Here is a 16,525-nt window from a genome sequence, read left to right on the forward strand (position 1 = left end):
CCCGCCCTCCGCGGGCACGGGGCTCGGGCAAGCCAGGTGTGAGGCGCAGGAAGGCAGCGAGGCTGCCTTCACACCAGCGTCGCCTCGCCTGTGGTTCCGCGCTCCTGAAGAGTGGATCTGGGCAGCTGGTTCGCTGCACCACAGGCATCTGGCCTGTATCAAGAACAGGCTCACAGTTGCGTATTTTTTGCTGTTGTTGTTGAACCACAGCATAGATTCACAGTAATGGATGACGGTGTGTTGGTACAGCGGCTGCATATTTGCTATAGGGCAACAGACAACTGCTGGTACAGCCTCCGCGCTCCTGAAGAGTGGATCTGGGCAGCTGGTTCGCTGCACCACAGGCATCTGGCCTGTATCAAGAACAGGCTCACAGTTGCGTATTTTTTGCTGTTGTTGTTGAACCACAGCATAGATTCACAGTAATGGATGACGGTGTGTTGGTACAGCGGCTGCATATTTGCTATAGGGCAACAGACAACTGCTGGTACAGCCAACTGGTAAAAAATCACTTGTCACGGCTGGCAGAGCGAGTTAATAACTGATAGGATTTCTACATCCAGGAGCTATGATGAACTCTGAAACCAAAGGCACTATATTGCCAAAACACAGCCTTATTGTCTGGGGGATTCTTGGTAAAAGGCATCCAGCTTCTAGGGCTGCAGAGGCTGAGGAGGGTGCAATTGCATGCTGCGTTTGGGGAGAATGCTTGGGAAGTGCTGAAGACTGCATTGCAGTTCACTGTCCCAAGTCCCCTAGCTGTGCTGACACAGCTCGATGAGAGCTGAACCAGTGAGCTAGGTCACTGGAGTTACTTTGCTGTTAGTTTTCAGGGTTACTTTCAACCCCAAGCATTTGAGAGATCTGGTTTACAGAGCAGGCAGATAAACTGTTTTCTTGGTGCATCAGGGAAGGTAAGACTGCAGTGTGAGTTGAGAGGCAGAGTGGGTAACTACGCTGACCCAACCACTCTGTTTTGAGCTCTCCGGCAATCCCTCCCTGTCAGAGTTGAAGAATATGGTGTATATTTTGCAGCCTTGCTCCCAGAGGTATGAGTATCTTGGGAACAGCGTACTATTAAACTGGCACTTCTCACTGTACAGTCTTCATCTTAAAATAGACAAAGCAGACTAAAAGATATTTGTTTACAGTAAAACAAAAGCTCTAGATGAAGCAAATTAGTCTTGTGGTATTTCATTTCTGATTCAGGCTCATCTATGACTCTGCTTTTTTCTCTGCAATTAAAAGAGCATGTAACTGCACGTAAACATTTAGCCTAGTCAGGCTTGGGTGCCAAACCTCTCTTGCTTTTCAGTGGCATTTGAGTGCTATTATGTTATTTCTTCCTTTAAAAGCAACCCCAAGATTCAAGGTGGGTTTTGTTTTTTTTTTCCTTTTTTTTTGTGCCTAGTTTTTATGTTGTAGGGATCAAGTAAATATTATACAATACTCCCACTAGTATTGCAATATAAACTCCACGTAGTATTGCCACTTGTGTAGCAAAAAACCCCACTCTCTTACACATAAAATTTTTAGCAGATCCTAGCTAACTAGTGTATTTGCAGGGTGCCATGTCATGATCAAAAACTTATGTTATTATCTCTGTAGGAAAGCCCCAGTGAGGTCACATTACATTACCCCCTGCTGGGGATTTTCTCTCTCATGTCTTCTGCTTGGGGCTAAAAAGATTGTAAGCTGGGTGTTCAGTGTCCCACAGAATTAGCCAAAATGCCAGACTAGAAAGCAGTGATTTCTGCTTATTTTTAATCAATTTTGTACCAGTTTGGTTCATCATCCTTTCAACAAGAGAATTGTTTATCCCATTTCTGTAACTAGATCTCAAATTAGTATCTTCCAGGGGAGGCACAGAAGCTAATTGGAATAATAAATGTACTCATATTTGCTCATATATTTTAGCATACTACAATTCAGATAGGATGCATATGAATAGTATTTAATAAAAGTTTACCTAATGGGACATATACTAAAATGATACTTTTTTTTAATGGATCTGGCTATAGTGATGTGATTTCTCATGCTGTATTTTCCTCTGTCTTTCTAGGCCTTTATACTGCTGACGAGCAGAAGGCAGTGGAGGTAAGGTCACTTTTCTTTTCCTGTATCACTGTCATCAGCAGCAACTGATGTAGCTGCAACAGAAATAATACTATCCTTGTTTGTTCTCTCGTCTGAAACCACAGAGAAACTCTTCTGAACGTTAACAAAAGGCTCAAAGTGTCTGTCTGGTATGTACAGAAAGGCCTCTGTCATCCTGTTTCCTCCTCCTTAATATTGAAAGTAGCTGCCAGAATCATAAACCCAGCATGGTGGCAGTCTCCTTGCACAGTGGCTCCATTTATTTCGTTTGCATGGAGCTTTGAAGTGAGATCCTCATTGTCTTTTAATCAGGAGAAACTCATTGACTTTCTAGACTTCGCCTTCAAACACTGAGTTATCCAAGATGTGGAATCAAAGATACGGTGTGGAGTAGGAAAAAGCTGAAAAACACAATTGTGATGTTTTCTAACGGGACATTTGGATAACTAGAAAGTTGAGAAGTAGACAAATATCCTTTTTCTTTCCTCCTCAGTGCTTTGTCCCCTTCTACTGTGTAGGTGGTAGATACATTGCTAGCCATCCAAACCCATGATGTATCATTGTGGCTAATGAGGTGTCCTTTGGCTGCAAAACACTCTTGTGTTACTAGCTTTCTAATCACAGAAAACAAAATTGTCATGACTATTCTGTAGTGGGGAACAAATTTTTTTCTTTCTGTCTTTCCATATTACCTTACCACAATCTGTTTTCAGAAATATGTGCTTTCTCTGGAACAGACTCACTGATGAGGAGCAAATCCATCTCACTGCTTTGTATCCATTAATTCCTACTGATATTGTATAGATGCCCTCAAATCTGAAAAAAAAAACCCGAACCCAAGCTCAGGCTCACTTTGTAAATATAGTCACCATATTTCCTTTATTTACAGTTTTTATTGTAGTTTGAAAGACTATTGCCTGCATCAGTTATCACCAATCCCATTATTGCAGATCAGGGCTCTGCCCCCTTAATATGCTCATGGGAGACTACCTGTGTACCGTTTTGCTTTCCTTTTTTTCATCTCCACCTATGAATTGAAACAAAGTTCAAGTGTACTAACATGTTCTTCTGATATTGGTATGTATGAGCAGAATTAATGACTGGCCTGGCGAAATGAGGGGACAGCAGCAAGTATTTTGTACTTGGACTTCAGCAAGATCTGTGACAATGTATCCCTTCAGACCCTCATAGGGAAACTGTCAATGTACAGGGTTGATGAGCAGTGAGGTGGATCGAAAACTGGCTGAGCAGACAGGCCCCGAGGGTGGTGATCAAGGGAACAAAGTGTAGTTGGAGGCTGGTAACTAGAGGTGCAGCTCAGGGGTAAATACTGGGTCTAGTCCTGTTTAACATCTTCATTAGTGATCTGGATAGTGGGGCAGAGTGTACCCTCGGCAAGTTTGCTGATGACACAAGTTGGGAGGAGTGGCTGAAAGCACAGAGGGTTGTGCTGGAAATGGAGAAATGCTTCCTCTGTTCCCCTGTCCCAGGCTCTCTGAGGAATCAGGCTGTAGGCTGCCAGCTGGATTATACTGTAGAGTGAGCTGAACAATGCAATCTTTTTTTTTTTTTTTTTTATACAGCTCTATCATTTCCAGCCATAAATTTAAGTGGAAAGTTTCAGGATAGGAGACTGCTAAAAATGAGGTGGTTTGAAAGTTATTGACTGAAGTAAAAGGAATTGTGAACTAAACAGAGATCTCAGTTGTGAAAAAGAAAAGCTGTCTATTTAATTATTTGCATGGGTAATATCATAATAATATCTGAGCACTTTACGGGTATTATGAATTTTCTCAGTTCACTGTAGCTTCATCAGTAGAAGTTCATGTTCTCTTCTGAAGTGGGAGCAGTATTAAGCTCACTAAAGGTGTGCAGCACTTCTGTCACTGAACCATGTATGCATTTTGCCATCTGTGGGAGTTGGCTGTTGCTCCCAACATTATGAGAGTATTAGTTGACAGCCACATATGAGTAGGGATGATGGGACAAAAAGAGTATGACAATAATCCACGAGCATTTATAATATTTTCATTCCCCTTCTCAACAAAGTCGCTGCAACTGTTCCTTAGAGCCCCGTAGGACCCGCATCTGGACTACAAAAGCAGGGATGTGGAGCATTTGCTTTATGTTAGGTCACAGTGCTGTAAGAAGAGACTTACTGGCCAGAGGAAACCCTTGGTGTGGGGGAGAACTGCTGCTTTCCCGTGAGCAACTGAGGTTCTTCAGGGAGAGGAGACTCTGGAGGATGGGGCAGGTACAAGGGACTGGGACACTCCTGAAGAGGAGCAGGGGCAAACACACTGCCAGGCCTCAGAGGTGGCAGAAGGAAAAAGACTCTTCCTGAGGATCAGAGGCCATGGTACAGCACTTTCTGCATTTCTGAATGGATGGACTGAAAGCAAGACTGGAGTCACGGAGCTCTTTTTAAGGACACAGTCAATGGGATGGAGAATTGACTATAGCCCCCTTTTATTTCTCTTCTGCCTCACCAGTTCTTTTGGTAACTGCACTTGACAAGTTCAAATTTATGCCAGGTTTCCTGCATTTTAGAAAGTTATTTGTCTTAGTTTATACTCCAATAAAAAATAGGCTTTAAGCTTACAGAGCATTTTGATTTTGGGGGAAGTTCACCTCAAGTTAAACATATAGGTAGAGCACCCTCAATATGAGTTCCCTCCTTTTTTTTTCACACTGTAGGTATTTAAAACAAACTTTTCTATAAACTACAGCAGCATGGATAAAAACAGGAGAAAAGAAAAAAAATTTGAAGCAAATTGCATAGGAGCAATACAAGTTTGTGAGCACTCTTATAATGAGAACAACTGCTTCCTGATAAATTGTTCTGTGCAAACTGTGTTACTTCTGTACATGTCTGTCACTTTGTAATGGTTCACAAACTGCTGGACTTTCATCCAGGAAGCAATTTCCTTTCTGACTGGGTACCAAAATATGCATCAGAAGAGAGAAAAGGTGAAAAGTGTTCATGCACTCACTGCTCCCAGTGGTTTCAAAAGCAGAAACAACAAGCAGTTGAGAGGGAGAGGGAAAAGGCGCTGGTGGTGGAGGTGGAAGGATGCAGTGGGTTGTCTGTCAGTGCCACTGGAGGCTAGAAGGCACCACCGCTGCTGTTTCTGCAATGCTGCTGCAGGTGTGCAGATTTCAAGTGTCTGCAGGTACATTTAATATAGAGTGTTGCCACCTTAGCTGAACTGAATATCAAGAACCCAGAGCATGTGGGAAGCATAGTTTGCTGAAGCCGATCCGGTTCTGTATTCCTAGCTCATCATATGCAGGCTGGCCCATGGGGGTGCTACACGTGCTGCAATCACACATCTCAGTATTGCCAAGCTCTGCAAAGAGGAATAAGAGAATGGATGAGAGATAGACAGGATAAAAGTATGTGGATTTATATTCAGACTTTATTCAGGACTTCTAGTCCACTAGCACTGTTGTATTGACTACATCTGATACATTATCAGAAAGGGACTAGTTTGGGTTGGAGTCAGTTCAGTGTGGATGAATAACCTACGCTGTCCTCCATGTTATTGTGTCAAGTTTATTATGTCTGGCATCCATACTTGTTGGGTGGAAGCTAGATTAAGTATCTCCATACTTCAGTGTCAAGCCATATTTGAAGCTCCTCCAATGACAAAGGGAGGGATTTCAGTGGACCAAGTCCTTGCTATGCAATGAGCAGTGTAGGGGCCCAACACTAGCCATAATATTTGGTATCTACAAAATCCCAAAGCTTTATAAGCATCTTCTAGGAATTTTTTTTTTAAAGAGTAGTTCAGAAGACTGTGTTTTGAACTAGTTACAAAGGCATCATAATGCTACCTCAGATCTGGGAATCTTAACTGCTGTTTCTCAGCTGGTAGTTATAGTCTCTTTAAAAAAGACATATGGAGATTTCCCTGTTCTGGAAGGAAGGTGGTCCTAGAGTATTGGAAGCAAGCCTTCTTTCCTAGGAGTAGGTGATTTGAGGTTGGAGAGCTGTATCTTATGGTTAGGTCACAGCCTTTCAGTGATCCTTTCAGTAGTAGGATCTCCTTACTCTGTAACCTCTTTTCATCAAGCTTACAGGAAATTAAGACTTTTCCAGCCTCTGTCCTTCTGTCTAAATTTGGCCAATGATTTCAAAAGTCATGGTGAGGAAAAGATCTTAGAGAGATGAATAACTACACAAACAGCAAAATCACACTGGAAAACAATTTTGAAAACAATACCACACTACAATAAAAACATTGCCATCCATGGCTGGCTTCATTTGTGGAGCATAGTAATGGAGTTGCCTGAACATTGATCTGTCTGGGCAACAGTTTCACTGAAGTAGGATTTTATGAATTTTTAGGGAGATAGAGCTCATTTATATGTGAGTGGTATGGTAACTGAGGCATTTGTTTTAAATTTCCAGAAACTGTAATTCCTAGATATATAAATTCGCCAGACAGTCAGCATAGCTATTGGAAATCCCATGAAAGGCTTGCTCTTTTTCTATCCAGGAAAGAACTGTTCAACGGTTTGGACACTGAGCTTTGTGAGCTCAAGAATTGAGTCTATGCCAGGTCCACACAAGTAGCCTGTTGCTGCTGTCATTTTATATGGTCAGAGTGCTCTGTCTTGCACTCTCCATGCCCCACAGTTGCTCATTTTAGTGGTACCAGTGCTGACTCAGCAACAGCAGGGATGAAGCAGTCCTGCCTTTCTAACAAGGCAAGTAAGCACGCAGGCAGGAGGGGTGGGTGTAAAGCAGCTTAGTCCACTCAAATCAACAGTGCCCACCAAACTGTACACTATTTAGAAATGATGGCAACATCCCAGCCAAATCTAAAGAAAGAATCCAGCAAAAAGACTCCCAAAGGCTTCTGCGAGTGCTGTGAAATCGTACTCGTATCAATGAATGGCCTGGGGTGGTCTGTCCAAAGCTGACACGTAATGAATCTGACCTGATTTACGTGAATAATTTGAGTAATAACTTCTTCCAACTAACGACTAAGGCTCTGGCAAGAATGATCATGTCATAATTTATCAATGAAATGGGCTTCCAACATGCACAGTCAGCAGGATCTTTTCTTTAGCCTGGGTAACAGATATTGTTACCTCTTGCTCGGTCAGAGGTGAGATATTGCTCTTTTGGCCTCATTAAGCTTATCGGAGAGCCTGCGGGTTATTTAGTTAGAGTTTAAATAAAACTCAACTGGAAATCCATTGCTGCTTTGGGACTTACCATTTTTCTCACAGTTAGGTCTATTTCTGTGAAATGCAGTCAGGTTCCCAGGTGTTCTTTCCAGGCTTTTTTTTGTATGAAAAACTATGAAGTAATTAACCAAAGCTGACCATAGGTTCTCATTTTAGTCTATATACTTTGAGTTTATCTATCTGCTTCTCCATGCTCTCTATAATTCTTTGTTAAGGCAAAATAAAACATAGTCTATTCATTTTCTATCATGTTTTCTAAGCTATTATCTCATTTGTTTTAGGATTTTTAGTTTGTAGTGTTTGGCATGATCTTGGTATAACTTTAAACATTTCAATTACAGATGCCAATTTTTTAGTAGCCTTTATGAAGATTTTTTTCCTGTTGCTGGAGAGTATGCTATAATTCTGTCATATAAGTATTTGCCATGTCTTAGAATACTGCAGTTGTCAGGGATTTAAAACTATTTAGTTCAATAGTCTCCCATTCATCAGTGCTGGAAGTCAGAAAGGCCACAATCATAAGAAGGAACTTGGCTTCCCTACCTGCTTGGGGAACTCAGCTCCAGAATAAGAGATGTTCAAATTGCTGTTCTTGCAGTCTGATCTTGAAATTATCTTCATTACTGCATCATTTGCTATTCCGGCTAACTAGTGATATGTTAGAAGATAATATCTTCTCAGAGGCTTAAGTAAGACCCCAAAGAGAAAAAGTTTTCTTTCTGATAGTAGAATGTGTAAGTCTCCTTGTGTCTACCTGGTTGCTTTATTTGGCTCATATGGTACAATAAATGTTTGAGGTCTTTATTCCTCCCTGATCAAGCAACAGTTTGTGATCCTGAAGACACGTGCTGGTACTGCGGCTCCAAAGACACAGAGTGATTTGGAGTGTTTCTTTTTACTTCAATACAGCATGAGAAGTAAAATGTGAATAATGTCTAGTTATGTGTACTTTTCTATGCAAGGCTTCTATATGCTGGTGGGAAGGACCAGTCTCCTTCATATTTTGCATAGCTCTGATAATTAGGAGATGATGGGATTGTGCCAGTAAGCACCATATAAAGCCTAACCACTGGCAGTCTTTAGGGACATGCTCAACAGATGAAAGGAAAACAATGATTGAAAAGAAGACAAACCCAATATTATAGATGGCATTCAGCTATACACTGTGGAGTTTTGTGGGAGTTTTTTTCTTGCATTCAGGATGCAAAATGAACATCCAGAAGAAACGCTTTGTAGAATAGAATAGAATAGTTTAGGTTGGAAAAGACCTTTAAGATCATCAAGTCCAACCATTAACCTAACCCTGCCATCCCACCACTAAACCATGTCCCCAAGAATCACGTCTACCCAACTTTTAAATGCCGCCAGGGATGGGGACTCAACCACTTCCCTGGACAGCCCGTTCCAATTCTTGACAACCCTTTCATTGAAAAAAATTTTCCTAATGTCTAACCTAAACCTGCCCTGGAGCAACTTCAGACCATTTCCCCTCGTCCTATTGCTTGTTACGTGTGAGAAGAGACCAACACCCATGGGGCTACACCCTTCTTTCAGGTAGTTATACAGGGAGATAAGGTCTCCCCTGAGCCTCCTCTTCTCCGGACTAAACAACCCCAGTTCCCTCAGCTGCTCCTCATCAGACTTATGCTCCAGACCCCTCACCAGCTTTGTTCTCCTCTGGACATGTTCCAGCAACACAACATCTTTCCTGTAGTGATGGGCCCAAAACTGAACACAGTATTCAAGGTGCAGCCTCACCAGTGCAAGTCATTGTGAGCAGTTTCTTCTGACCTCATTAATCATGCAGGCCATAGGACTTTCCTAACTGACTTAAAAAAAACCTCCTGAAGACATGCCATCCTTACTGAAACATTTCCAGGGATGGAGATTCTACTCTGTAATACTCCTAACATCCCCATGGTTAATTATTCTCACTGTTAAGAATGTCTGCCTTATGGCTAGCTTGAATTTTGTCTAGTTCTAACTTTCAGACTTTGGTTTTTCTTATGCTTTTGTTTGCTAAGTTGAGATAATGAAGAGACATTTATAAAGAGTCCTCAGGTAGTGCTGCCCTGCCTTTGATCAAATCATACCTCCATCTTCTTGTCATTAGGCTAGGAAACATCACCATAGGGCATGTATTTCAGTGCATTTAATCATCCAAGCATCTCTTCTCATAACCTTTGTCAATTTATTGTCACCCCACCTGTAGCATGGACATCTGAACAGGACAGTATTCTGGTTTTAGTCTCACACCATGCAAAATACTGATATCTATACCTTAATCTCAGTTGGGATTCTTCTGCTCATTTACCTAACAACAGCATGAAGAACTAAATTCATTTAACAGAGGCTTTTTTCAGAGCTGTATCCTGGAAACTGTTAATGTCTATCACGCAGCTTGCACAGAGTAGCTAGACATTTCATGAGATATTTAATGGTTTGTATTTTGCTGTGGCCAGTGCCATGAAGAGTATGTATTTGCTTTTCAACAGTCTTGGAACAATTCAGTACAGGAATATGTCTTCCTTTTCTAGCTTGCCACATGTTCCAGCTCTCCTGAGCAATTCTTGTACAGTTGTACATTTAGAGTACGTTAGTAGTAGTTATCCTAGGTCCATCACCTTGCAGAATCTCACAGGTGCTCTTCTTGCTTCCCTCTGAGTGCCGTTAATCTCAAAGTCTGCTTTAAGGGCTTCAAGCTCAAGATGTCTTCCCCTTTCTAGTCTTCAGGAACACCAACAATCCTAATGTTATCTTTTCCTTATTTTATAACCTTGCCCTACAAGGTCTTAATTTCTTTGGAATTTTCCCCTGCTTTCCTCCTGTCTTATTAGCTTTAACCTGAAAATGAGACATTTGTTCCTCTGACTCAATAACTTACTTTTTAAGTCCAAGTTTGTGTGTTTTGGACTAAGAAATGCAGGTGTAGAAAGATGGCTCTTATGCATTTAACCTCTGTCCTATCAACAGCCAGTCATCTAATCCCCTCTCTACGTTAGTTGAGCTTCAAGACAAAGTAGTGCTTCTTTTAAAGAAGTAGAGTTTTCTAGGGGTGACATCTCCTCTGCCCAGGGGTGTTTGAGATCCTTTTCTTTGGGATGAGAACCATAAGGGAAGACCTTTCTCTTGTTGTGGTAGGTCTGAGGGCTACATGGCATGCAGACCTGGGTCTTTCTTCATCTAGAGGGCTCTGCAGCATCATCTGGGTAGGGACTGTTAATGTCTTGATGAAGAAGAAAGATAATATACATCAGGCTGAGGGAAGTTAGACAGGACAATTTCAGTGCATCAGTAACTTGCCTTTCTTCCTCTGCTTTCCATTACGAGTTTTACAAAGCTTCTTTGAACTATCATGGTGCTCTTGGGGAGTATAAAATTGGTCTGGAAATCTCTATGCCTTTTTTTTTTTTTTTTTTTTTGAGAGAGAGATTTCTAGTACTTTCTCTTCCAGCTGAGCATAACAGCAGCTTTTGTCTTCGTATTTTGGCATCTTCACTTCTACTCCCAGCTGGAAGTGGCAAACGTGTTAGCAAATGAAACTGAACAATAACAAGGACAAAAAGGGGAAAAAATAATAAAATAAAAAGAGTCACAGAGGGTTCATATGTTGTGTTGTGTATCTTCCTCCTGAGGTGGGTCTTGATCCTGCCAACTGTTCCCCCTGTAAGAAAGTTTATGCCTGTGGGTACTCCTGCTGAGTTCAAAGTTACTCACATGAATAATTGATTGCAGGGTCTGGGACATAGTTTGCAATTCCTTTTTCAAGATAAGTTCATTATCATCAGATCTCATCTTGCTCTGAACATTGCTGGGTTAGGGACAAGTAGGTCAAATGGATATCTGATTTTTTTGTTGCAGGAAGAGAAAGCAAATGGCAACCTGAAATAGTGATTTAATAATAATAATGAAAAAAAAAACCCCAAACCCTGTCACTCTTTTGTTAGGGTAGGTTTTTATCAGAGTGGTGAGCTTTGAACAGCTTGTTCAACAAGAGTTCGAGTCCCAGGGGAAGGAGAAGAGCTCAGAAAAGCTTTACGTTTTACAAATGTTTAAGTGGTATTATTCGTGGCATAATGCACTACCCTGGTGTGTGCTTCAGAGCTCTGCTGCTGCATCTTCTGCCATACAATTTTCCAGAAGTCATACATCTCCAAATTTACATTCAAGGTAATCAGTGTAACATAGACCAATTAAGTAATAATTGAAGTGGATTCTAGCTGCTTCAGCACAAAGGGTCTTATTTGGACATATTTTTAGCAGTTGGTGTACCACACTGATACAATAAAATCAACTCACTGAAGGGAAAAAAAAAGAAAGAGGGAAAAAAAAAAGCTCAGAGTTGTAGAGGATGTGAGAAGGAAGAAAAGAACAAAGAGGACTTTTCTCCAATCAAATGCAAATGGAAATGACCCTAAAGATTCTGGGAACACAGGCTTTCTCCTGACAATGAACATTTTCATGCAGTGAAATCCATTTTGGAGACTCATTAGCAAATGCTGTGATCTTGCTTATTTTCTATAGCAGTGTCTAGTTCTTTCAAATTGATTAGGAAACCTCTGATGTGAGAGAGTGAATCATGAGCTATTCCAGGTATTTCTGTAATTGGTTATCATGCTTAATTACAAATGTTTGAGTACAACTAGTTTGTTCTGAACTTGATTTTTCCTGCCTTTCAGTTGCTGCTTAGTGTATGTGTTAGTTTAAAAAAAAGATAAATTAAACTTCCAGAATGCTTTTGTTCTAAAAGAGCTGAAGATTTACAGAATGATGGATTAATTTAAGATGTACTATCAATAATGATTTAAAAACAGAAGAACTAGACTATCTGTCTATTGATCATCTATCCATCTCAAGGGCATCTGTCACTGTCAGTGTTACCAGTCTGGTTTGGATCTAATTACAGTTCCTTCCACGTGGCAACTTCTATTTGCCACTTATTGGTTAAGGTCTTGGTTGCTGAAAACAAAAGTCCTGAATCTCTTCTCAGTTACACTGTCATGCTGTTTTTGCTCTGCCCTGCATGCTAAGCTGCATAACCCAGAAACTGGAAGATGCAGGAACCTACAATGCTTGTGGGAATTTCATAAAGAAAAATGACTATCGGGATTCTGGTACGTCAGAAAAAACCCTGTACCTTGAAGGGAAACAAGAGACACTTTGAAGGATGGTGTTGTCACTCGGTGTGGGCATCTGTTTGTTTTGCAAGACTACAGCAGCCATTGACAGCACTCATAAAAAGAGAAACAAGCAAAGCACTAAGACAATAGGGACCACTTATGGTGACACAAAATCATTGTTTATCACAGGCTGGAGCAAGTTGCTTGATCAAGATGTTTATGTTCTTAACTGGTGGCAGTATCCCTGTTAACTGGATACAAAGCATCATTTGGGCTTTTCCTCTTCTAGATGGGACAGCACATCTGGGAACTAGCAGTTATGGGTTTTCACCTATATCACTAAAGTTCTGAGGTTTGTAATAAACTTAACATTCTAAAAAATGAAAAAGTATTTATCATTCAGCTGTCAGGAGACTAAATATTGCTAATGAGAAGACTGTGTACCAAATGTTTCTTCCAAAACTTACTCAGTTCTGTTTAGCTCAGTCATAGCTTTAGGCGTCATCACCTGTTCTGCCGAGCAGGGTAGTGCTGTGCCATAAGAACTTTTCATTTTCTTTTCCCTAGCAGTGACTGATAGTCAGAAAGGATCTCTGAAGAATGAATAAGGTTTAGTGACCCAATAGCACAAGTGTAGATAACTTCATGCAAATTACCTTGTAACACCTGCATCATCACAAACACTTCTGCGTGCTTGGCTGTCCTCTCATTAAATAAACCACCTAACCAAACTGTGTGTGTTTGGGTTGCAGGTTGTTGCTCAAAATGAACTCCACGGGGCTGTTCTGTGGGAGGGAAGGCTCTATTGCACTTTCTCCTGAAGGCTTGTTTCAAGGGACCAGACAAATGAGAAGCTGATATTGTCCTGCTAGGTTGCATATCTGTTGCTTTTGGTACGCTCCTGGACCTTATTTTCAGTTTCTTATTTTGGGGGAAGGATATACAAGAATAGTGTCTGATGTCCAAGCTTGTCCTTTGTCCTATGGCAATCACTACTTGCTCTGTGGTGCTGAGACTTTCTGGTGTAACCTCATAGGAAACCGACTAATTTCTAGCAAACTGATCTTCCACATTTACACATTTCCCAAGTTTGTAATAACGTAAATGTCAGCTGAATCTGAGGAGACACTAAATGTTTTTCCATTTGATAGTTGGTATTATATGAAAGGAGCGTAGGACTTCTGAATCAAAAGGGGAAAAAATCTGTTGTAGTTCATGCAGGCTTTTTCTCATCATTGTGAGCGTGAAGAAACTGTTAGCTTTTACATTTGATATTGATGTAGTCACACCAGCGTTACTTACTTGAAAACTAGAGAGAACCATAAACCTTTTAAAAATCAAAACTTTAATTTAAGTCTTAGCTAAAGCAAAATTTTCATGTGTGCTTTTGAAGAATAAAAGGCAAGCTCTGAAGGCTTTTTCTCTCTGTAGCACAACTATCAGTTCTTGCTGTCCAAAGTATTCTCTATCAGCACTTCAGTTAAGCCTCTGTGCTTCTGCTGGCACTAACATTTTTCTTTAGGTTTCCCAGCATTTGCACAGCACTGATTCACCTCTCTTGGTGATAACAACAGTCAGAGGGGCTAGCAGGGACTAGCTGCTGGCATTTTAATCTTGCTCAGAGCAAGCAAGAGTGAAAATCCTGTCACTGCCTAGTCTGTGCTTATCCTCCCTGTGGTGAAGCTGTGCTGTTGGTAGGGCTGCAGAAGGTTTGGGAAACTGCTCATGTCGTGAAAGCCTGTTGGCCCTATGACAAAGGGAGAGACCTTCATTTGACAGGTAAAAACGCTTACAAGAGAACACAGGTATAGGTGAGGGAATAAGCAGACCCTGAAGTAGCCTCAACAGGGACAAAGGAGAGTTTTCTACTTATTCCAGAAAGGAATGTATCTGCAAAGTCTCAACTTTGATATTTGTTTTGAGAGCTGAATGGATATTTAAATGAGATAATTTGGTCCTGTGGATTTACTGGAGCATAAGCTAACTATTTGTCACCTTTCTTATTCAAAAAAATACAATTTCCATGGAGATAAAAAGAAAAAAAAACCCACTTCAGAACTCTTGCATGAGGATACTTTGCTGAGATTAGTGAAGACTAAAGCACACAATGTGATAATAGAATTGCTGGAGTCTGCTCTCTTCTCAGTGGGGGCCTATTCTCTTCTTTCCCTCAATATGCATACCCCCCATAAATGTTAATGGGAGCTATTCAGGGACAGAAGAAGAAGCCCAGAGACTCCAACATATGCAACTCCCATTCACCATAATAAGCAGGGAGGTTTGATTCTCTTGGTGCCAGCCTCAGGTCTCTGAGAACTTGTGCAAATAAGCTGTGGGTATGGACACCCAAATAAGTTTCTACAGAGGAAGTGAAGCTGTGAATTCACAGTGTTTCAGCAGCTCCATGGTAACATTTTTGCATGTGTACTCTTACTCCATGGTAATTGTGAAGTTATCTGAATTATTTTATCCTTCTGTGAAAGACAGGAAAGTGCAAGACACAATGCATTAATCATAGCTTTAAGAATGTGGAGAATGGGGAGTGGTGTACTGCAAATTTGTGTGTTAGCTTAGCCTACAAAAAGCTCTTTGGGTGTCCATGGACTGAGAAGAGGCCTGGGCAGACTTGGTAAGAAAGAAAGAGGGTCTTGGTGAGGAGAGTGATTAGATGATGGAGAGGCCTGGTTTTGGAGGGTGTGAAGTTTCAGCAGCTCCTAGATAACAAAACGCTGGTTACAGACTGAGTAGTGACTGGAAAATAAGTGTGCTAGCAGCATGAAGCATGAAGGTAACTGATGTGGATCCTGCAAATGTTGGGTCTTGCAGAACCGAGTTTTTCAATTAATCTTTCCATGCGAGGTGAGCCAGAGGGCCACGGATGCTGTCTGGAAAGCGTGATGACCGATAGAAACCATGGTGAGGTTGGGACCCTGGACAGCAGCACGTGGCACATGCCTTTGGCTGGCTCTGAGTACCAACGCAATTCAGCTGTTGTTGGAAGTTAACAGGAGTGAAGTACAGGGATAAGGTGAGGTGAGATTCCTTTGCCTGTGTGTGCAGACTGCTCTGACACTGGATTTGTGGGAGAAGTGTGACACATTAAGCATGGCTCTTGTTAGGAGAGAAGATGTCACAGTAGATACGGCAGCAATTTGAGCAGCAGGGGACTGGGATATACTCCTAGCTCTGCCAAGGTTTTGCTCCATTACCTCAGGCAAGTTGCTGAAAACTTGTCATCGATTTTGGGTCCCTGGGTTTTTGGATGCCTAGCTCAAATAATCTGGGGTCTGACTTTCAGAGGTGCTTAGCTACGGCAGTTTTTATTGACCATGACTGATACCCAGGGCTCAGCACATCTGGCATACAAACCTTAGCTGGCTCACCTGAGGGATTCTGAGTCCTGCCTAAAAGTTTTGTTGTGATCTCACAGTGTCTAAGCTTGCAATGCAAAATCAGTTTTGACAATGATATCTACCAAACAAAGGTGTCCCAACATGGAATGTAAATAACATTAAACCTTTGCATTGGAGATGCTATATGTGTAAAGTATCAATTTCTTGTTTACAGTCTTTAGGTAATTTTTCCCACAAGAAGGACAGTCTACTTAAAACCAGAATTTTATTTGGTGAAGTGTCTCGATGATGTCCTGTTACAGTTATTAATAACATTGCAAATGACACTGGGGGGAGAAAAGGATGGGGAGCCAAATGTCATTAATAATAACTGCAATATTCTTAGTGTTAACAAATTATCAGCTGTATAAATTTTTAATTAATAGGAGTATGAACAGCAATTTGACTGTCAACAGGCATCAGTATTGATGTGTGCGAGTGAAGCATGGAAGGCAAAGATCAAGGGGGGAGGATAACTGAAACCACGCAGCTGTGAATGACAAGTCAGCATTTTCTGAACTTCTGAGAGCATCACAGCTTCAGATGTAGCCCTCTATAATGGTAAGAAAAATGAATCTCAGTGAGGGCAGGAGAACCTTTTCATAGCAAAGGTGAATTCATTTTGTTTGGGATTTTTCTGTATTTTAGCTGAGCTGGCTGTTAATTGCAAGAACAAAAAGGCATGTAAGAAGTTGGATGGGAATATGGGGAAAGGAT

Source organism: Egretta garzetta, unplaced genomic scaffold (assembly GCF_000687185.1).
Source record: "Egretta garzetta isolate BGI_Z169 unplaced genomic scaffold, ASM68718v1 scaffold463, whole genome shotgun sequence".
In the NCBI taxonomy this organism is placed as follows: Eukaryota; Metazoa; Chordata; class Aves; order Pelecaniformes; family Ardeidae; genus Egretta; species Egretta garzetta.